This window comes from Geospiza fortis, unplaced genomic scaffold (assembly GCF_000277835.1).
Source record: "Geospiza fortis unplaced genomic scaffold, GeoFor_1.0 scaffold429, whole genome shotgun sequence".
NCBI lineage: Eukaryota > Metazoa > Chordata > Aves > Passeriformes > Thraupidae > Geospiza > Geospiza fortis.
The window spans coordinates 949,607-955,606 of record NW_005054411.1 but is presented as its reverse complement, the minus strand read 5'-3'; positions in this window follow the sequence as shown (position 1 = coordinate 955,606).

Here is a 6,000-nt window from a genome sequence, read left to right as displayed (position 1 = left end):
TACCTATGGGGAGGTGTTTGCTTGATGCAGCAGTCTTTCTTCTTATCTGAACACTTATGCCAGTGTTGATCTGCCAGATACAGGTTTATGCTGTTGTCTTACTGCTGACAGGTTACAGGACTAACATTTATCCAAATCTGATTTCAAGTGACACTGATGTATTTTTCTCTTTTGTGTTACCTATCTTCGTTCTTCTCTACCAGTGAGATCTTTTCAGGGAGATGAAAATAATGACTAAAACCCACTCAGTTTCCTGTGTTCAAACTGATTTTTCACAACTGCACAGTCAAAGCATACAGTCATACATATGGGCAAAAATTATTATAGATATTATTTGAAAACCTTCAAAAATTCCCAACAGGGTTGTCATTAAAACTACCAGAATTTCTCATCACAATGAATTTTTTTTGCAAGAAAGTTGGAAGAAAAAAATTAAACATTTTCCAAAGGAGTATAACTCCTTTTGATTTGAAAGCTGGACATTATCTTCACACAAAGACTGATAAGAATTTTATTTGTTTCTCCATTGAGAATATTCAATATTCCATATTCCATGTCCATATTCTATATTACAGTATTCAATATTCTACATTGCTGGAGTATCTCAAAGGTAACCTGGCTTACTGTAGATACACAGGACACATGTGAAGGGACAGAAAGAGTTTGAAACACCTACCAGTTCCCTGGCTGTCTATTTATAGGCTTCTCACCCAAAACTTCAGAAACTGAAAACCTGAAATTCAGGTTAAAAATACTTCCTAGATAGAAAATTTTATTTTCTTTTCAGTGAAAGGGTAAACAAATGATGGCTTTTCAAGAACATTCTTAGATTTAAAAAAATTATATTTTGGTTGGTAGTTCTCAGTGACTTTGACATACAGTAACTGTTTCTTATTTACTGAGACATTTGAGCTTTTTTCAAAGGTATGAAATTGGCTGTATTTCTGTTTTGCTGATGCAAAAGCCAAGAAGTTTTCTCATTAACGTTATCTTTTGCTTCAGCTTCTCATTTTATTTTACATCCCAGAGTAACTAAGCTTGTTAGGGAGTTTCAGCCAAACCACCCAGATGCTTCTAACTCCCATAATATTTTGTGAAGTCCTCATGTGGAGCCTTGAACAATGTGCAGTGTTCCAATAAAACCAGACTGAACCTGAAACACCAAACAGATGATAAACAAAAGACAGACAGAGGAAGGGAGGGAATATTTGGCACCTGAGTCATGACAATCCACATACATTATTATTCACATTTTTGTTTCTCCTACTGGCATCCAAATGTCAGTTTGATTACATGAGGTTTTTATGCAATATTTAATTCTGTGAAATCATATGGTTAAGGCAAAACTTGTAGCCTATAGTTTATGATATTCAAATGCTTTTTAAATAAAATATATCTTCAACAGGAGTTTCAAACAAGAATTTTTACTTAAGTAGGTGAGATAAGAATAGCTCTTAATATACAAGAGCTATCTGTCCACCAGTGGACCCAGATATATCCCAGCCCATCTGCAACAAATTCAGGATACCATCTTCCTCCAACCATGTTCATGAAAAGGAACAATTTAGAGATGGAGTGCATTAAAAAAGTCAAGAAGCACTGCTACAAACCAAGGAGAGTATTATCTCTGGTGAGCCAGGTCCACCCATGAGTCTAATGGAAACTTTGCAGAAGTATGCTGTATGAGATACATTTTCATGACCACCTATTGATCAGATTGAGGAAATGCAGTGGAAAATTTTAAAGGCAATATTCTAAATAGGCAGCTAGTAGGTCTGGGTGCCAAATTAATTTTTTCTATTTCACTTCCATTCACAAAGGTGCATGGAAAGTGCTGCTGTCTGTCAATGTGATTAGAATTATTTTTTAATACTTCAACTGTCTTCTGCCAGCATGACAGGATTTGCATCCAGTATGATTTTATGTTGATTTAAATTGTTTCATAATCAAACGGAAGAGGAAAATGCCCATACACAGGTTCAACTTGATGAGGATGTTAAAAAAAAGTTACTAAGTGCCATCAATGAATACTTTACTGAAATGTGATGTGATTGTGCAGCCTCAAAAGCTGTATTTCCATTGCTAGTAGCAGGCCCTAGGTGATGTGCCAAGATGGAGAGGCCTCAAGACTGAAGTTTGTTAGGGTTGCTCTGTCTGAAGTTTTCTGATCTGTGACTCGGTTTATCTGTGACAGTACTTTTCTCTAACTGGGTAAGTGTCTGTGTTAATTTGTTTTACTTTTGTTTACTTGTGCATGGTACAATGTTTTCTACACCTAACAGGAACTAGTAGTTATTTTAGGCAGCATGAGATATTTATGATTCTTACTACAATAGCCATGTAGAGAAAAACAGTTCTTGTAGCACAGCAGAGCACTTGAGAAGCAGAGACATAGGATGTGGTGCAGAGATGTACACATGGGATGGCAGGTGAGAGGTCCCAGTTTGCACTGCAGACCCCATAAACAGCTCACCTGCTGTCTGTAGAGAAAATACTGACCTGCAGCTGGACAAAAGTACTTTTAGGGGTAGCAGAGAAAGTAAAGAAATAATATTTCACACAAGTGTAACGTATATAGCAAATTAAGTTGTCTCCTCTATGTTAGAGACAAATGAAGACAAAGCAAAGGTGTAAAAGGTTCTAGCTAGCAAGAGGATTGACACCAAGTGGATTATAGAGTGAGGAACAATCAAGAAACAATCAACATCATCATCACATTCCTCTCAGTGAGGTAGGCCAAGTGTTGACCACCATGCCACCACAGCATGAGGATAGAAACCTTAGAGTGACAGTGGCCTAGAAAGGTTGAATATGACACTGGGAAAACAGATAGGAGCTACATCTCTGTAAAGGAACTTAAATTTATTGCTCTTTTTTTTTCTCTAACAATTGTTTTCTTTTTCTTTAGATCTTTTGATCTAAACTCTGAATGATTAGATATTAACATTTCAGTTATCTTAATAAATTATTTTGTTTAATCATATACAAGATGTGTTTTTTCTTTGCCCTTAAATAAGGTTGCAATGTAACTGTGTTAAAACATTACTTTGTAACACAAATTCTGAAAAACAAAAACTAAAGCATTACATAGGTAAAAACATATATAGCTGCTGAATCTAAAACTGGAAAACCAAACAAGATTATGAGAACACCAAAAATATGCAACTGTTCCATACTTATCAACCAAAACAGTATGTGTACAAGATTTACTTGAAAAAATCACATAGAAACTGTTTCTTATCCATTCCAAGTTTGTCTGTTCACACATTTCTTTTCCCCAGTACTCTCTATCTGTTAAAGATTTGTTCAACTCCTAAAGGACCAGACCATTTAAGAGACTGGCAGATGTGGAAATGCTAAAACATTTGTTCACACTTACACTCCAATTTTCAGAAAACTCATTTTAATATTTAATATTTGGCTCTTTCTGCAAAACTGTCTATGCTTTCCTCTAATGTTTATTACATTCAAATGTCTAAATATGAGGGTGTTTTTGCACAAAATAAATGTTGAAAATAAATATTAAACATAAAAATTATCTCAACCAAAGAGAAATCAGGCTACATGGAAGTAAAAAACCCTTTCAGTCTTTTTCAACCAATTTTATATTGCACAACACGAGAACAAGGATATATTTGGCTTTGTATTTTGTGCCTTTAAAGGAAGCATGTGATGGTAAGTACAACTCTAAAATGTCAGCACTGTGAAAAAAAACAAACCGGGAATTAATGAGGGCTAAAAATTTAATGAAATTTAGATGGCGTTGTTTAAATAGTTCATAACTCTATCAAAAGTGTTTAAGTTGCTATGTTTAGATATGATTCACTGATTGAATTAACTTACATGCAACAATGTAACCCTAAATAAAATGTTGTAATTAAAGGCTGCAGATTGAAAGAAAAGTTGCAAATTGCCATTTCTCTTATAAATCCTTTGGAAGAAAATTAAAAGCAAAGCACCATCATGAATTTAAGACTACAGATTTTTACCTCAAATAGATTTTATTATGGAGATTCAGAACGCCACATTACCGTAGTCTGGCTAATTTTATCTGAATTATGTCATTTATTCTCACAATACACCCAGGGGCATCAGTTGAGGGGGAGGGAGAAGGAGAATCAAACAGAAGGTAAATGACCAGCTCTGAGAAATGCAGATTGTCTCAAAGATCTGGATTAGTCTGGGTTCATTCCGTAGGCTTTCCTGGATTCATCTGGAATCATTAGATAGCTTTAAATATTTAAACTGAGAAGTGAGGAGTTAAGTGAGGAGTTCTGGTTATAGTTTTTACACTCCAGTTAATTACAGTTGTTGTCATAACCATTAAATCTTGTAGCCCTGGCTAGTAACAGGCCAAAATCTAAATACTGTGTTGAAAGGATTTGCAACTGAGTTTTGCCAAGCTTGCTCCTTCTGAACTCCTCCCGACCTGTTTAAAGATTGACTTGACTTGGTTTAGCTCTAGTTGGAGGGGACTATGGCTACTGTTTTCTATTTTCCTAGGGATGTATGGTAGCACCATGGTTTCAGTCTTAAAATCTGGTGACCTTAAGAACCTTGTGACCATAGGGTGCACATAACATCAGAATATGGGATGGAAAATGGTTGTGAGTAATAATGGTAATCATATTGTTATTTTTGTTATTCTATTTTATCATTAAACCTCTTCTATATAAACATTAATTCTTTTCTTCTATAATAAAAATTCTTTAATCAGACTATTAAGATTTCAATAATACTAAAAATAATACCTGTTTCTTCATTGTCCATAAAAAAAGTTTAGCAGCAAGAATGCTATATAGTAAAATAGTTATCCAGATTAATTTAATGCATCTACTTTGAAAACAAAATATGATGGATAAAGAAGTACCTCACATACCTCTGATGCCTGAAAAGATTTCATGCTATTTGCCATGTTACATTTGGTAAAATGTATGGCTCATGTAAGTTATGGCTATTCAAATTTACATCAAACTATTATGGTTTAACATAGAAATATAAGAACAAACTCATAAGAACTCATTCTGAAACTAAAAATTTGTGTCTCAAACTTGGAAACATTAGGGAACCTAGTTACTCAAGTCAGCTGGATTTAAAAGCCCATGTGGAGACTTATTTTCTGCCTTTTTTTGTAGAAGACAACAAAAAATAAGTGCCAACAAGAAAAATTGCTAAAATTAGTAAAAAAAAATGAAAATATCAGACTAAAGGAAAAGCAGTAGCAGAATTTCTCAAGGTCTCTTCTAGCAGACCTTTAATATTTACTTTAATGAATTTGGCACAAAAACAAAGCCTTGATGAAAAACTTTTATCATACAAAGTTAAGAGGCAAGTAAATATGAAGAACAATTTGCATACAATGCAGGAGGTGTATTATGATCTTGACAACTACAGTAATAGAAACAGGTTGGAATTTAACTGAAACATGAAACCTTATGAAGAGGAACTTATAATAACATTTTTCACTGTTATCTGGAAACTTATCAATTTGCAATTACTTAGAAAAGTCTGACATTGTAGCAGCTTCCTTTGATATTAAAAACTGATGTTATGATGGTCTTAGGAAAAAGTAGATGTGATTTTAGGTGCATTATGTGGGAAACTGGACAAAACACCACTTAGAGAATTTTGGCTACAATTTCCTTTACCAAGTTGATCACCTGTATTATACAAAAATGTACTGAAATAGACAGAGTTGTGAAGTACAAGGGGCTGATAGTCCAGTAAATGAAGACTCCTTGAGAAAAGGCTTACGAAGTTTTTCTGTACTAAGCAATCCAAAGTCCTAAGGATACAACTAGAAAAGAAGGGAGGAATCACAAAGCATTTGAATAAGATGGATGTCTGCAGGCCAGGAACAGAAAGTTTCTCTGTGTTGGAAAGTTTCAAGCATCAGAGAAGTGAGGTCGTGGACTAGATTCCTATAACAAGTAGTTTTCTTGAAGATCTGACTAGTTTAAGGTACACCAGAGTATTTTATTGTTGCCATCTTATTGCAGG